Raw genomic sequence first — 1,465 nt, 5'->3', positions numbered from 1 at the left:
TCAAGGGTTTCAAATATCTAAAGAACTTACCCTAATAGGTTTCACTTTTAGCAATATATCCCAAAGAAATATTCAGTTGTAAGTAAAATTTTATGGAAACATAAATAGGTAGGTCAAGTTCTTGATGCAGGCTTCAAAATAATTGTAATTATTTGTATTTCTGCCAGCCCTGAAAAAGAGGACTAGACTCAGTAAGAGCAATATTAGCCTATTCAAATTTTATCTTTTATCTTGGCTTTATTTTCCACAAAGTGGAACCACAACATATTGACAAAGAAAGCGACTTGAGACATCATCATGTCTAACTCCTTCATATTTCAAATTTTATTTATTACTACAATTATTATTTATCTGTTGCAACTGAGTGCCATACTTATTAGATACTCAGTGTAATACATGAATTTATTATAATCTCTTGTTAATACTATGATGAAGCATCTATCCCATTATCCCTAATTAAGAATTTAAAAAACTCAGGCTTATATCTGTGGCTACAAAGAATATAATATGGATATGATTGGGTTTGTTTTACTACAGAGCCTATATTCCTAACCATCAAGCTATGCTGTCTGAAGGATAGTCACTTGCTCCTTCAGCTTTACTCACTAGGAGAAAATAACACTGACAGATGCATCCATTTTTTTATAGTATCAGGCTTTAATGTCAAACTTTAGAGAAGACGAACATGAAAGCTGTAGTTTCCTAAAGATTGCTAAGCTTTCCATGGACTTTGCCAAAGTAAAATTGCAGGAGCCTGAGCTTTTAAAAAGTTATTATGCAATTCTGTGCTTCCTGGTAAATAACTGTTTCACTCAAGAATATTCAGAATTAAGGGTTTTCTTTCTTTAGGGGCTTGAACATACTTAACTTTTTCTCAGTCTTTCATTTCAATTCCAGCTGTGAAGATATGATGTGAATTCTAATTGAGAATAATTATAAGGCTACTATTCAGTGTCAAATTAAGCAGACTACATTCATTGAAAAATGATGTCAGAAGAAGAGGTTTGTTTATAATTTTTCATAATATTTTACTTAAAATAACAAAGGCTATTTGTGCATCAGAGCTTCTTTAGTGACTTCATTTACGTAACTTCAGGTTTGTGGTGGTTCCAAAATACATGTCAAAACAAATCAGAGGGCACCACATGAGAGGATAAAGATGGCAGATATTTGCTGTTAAGTGGAATATTTAAGCACCAAATTAATGGTAAAAAAAAAAAAGTTTACAGTTTAGTTGCTTATTAAGGTGGAGTTTGTATTCCAAGTTCCATAAACTTAAATATCACATGGAAACAAAATTACCTATGAAAATCTTTTAAAGTGTTTATAAAATACAGCATTTATGATTTTGCATCTACCTAACAATTGATAAAATTGACTTATTTTATCGATCCCTCTAATTTTTAAAAGTAATTTTTCTGCTTAACCTTCAGAGTTACTTTCTGTAGGTTGTTCTGAAGCAATC

General features: G+C 31.1%; 1 protein-coding gene across 1 annotated transcript in view; it reads right to left on the bottom strand.

Moving 5' to 3' along the window:
• The window catches only part of LOC105308229 (olfactory receptor 1038-like), a 5,256-nt gene that overhangs the window by 1,589 nt on the left and 2,202 nt on the right, over positions 1 to 1,465 (bottom strand). The window lies entirely within an intron of this gene.

Source organism: Pteropus vampyrus, unplaced genomic scaffold (genome assembly GCF_000151845.1).
Source record: "Pteropus vampyrus isolate Shadow unplaced genomic scaffold, Pvam_2.0 Scaffold559, whole genome shotgun sequence".
Taxonomy (NCBI): domain Eukaryota; kingdom Metazoa; phylum Chordata; class Mammalia; order Chiroptera; family Pteropodidae; genus Pteropus; species Pteropus vampyrus.
Note: the sequence above shows the minus strand (reverse complement) of the source record. Positions and strands in the feature narration are given on the sequence as shown.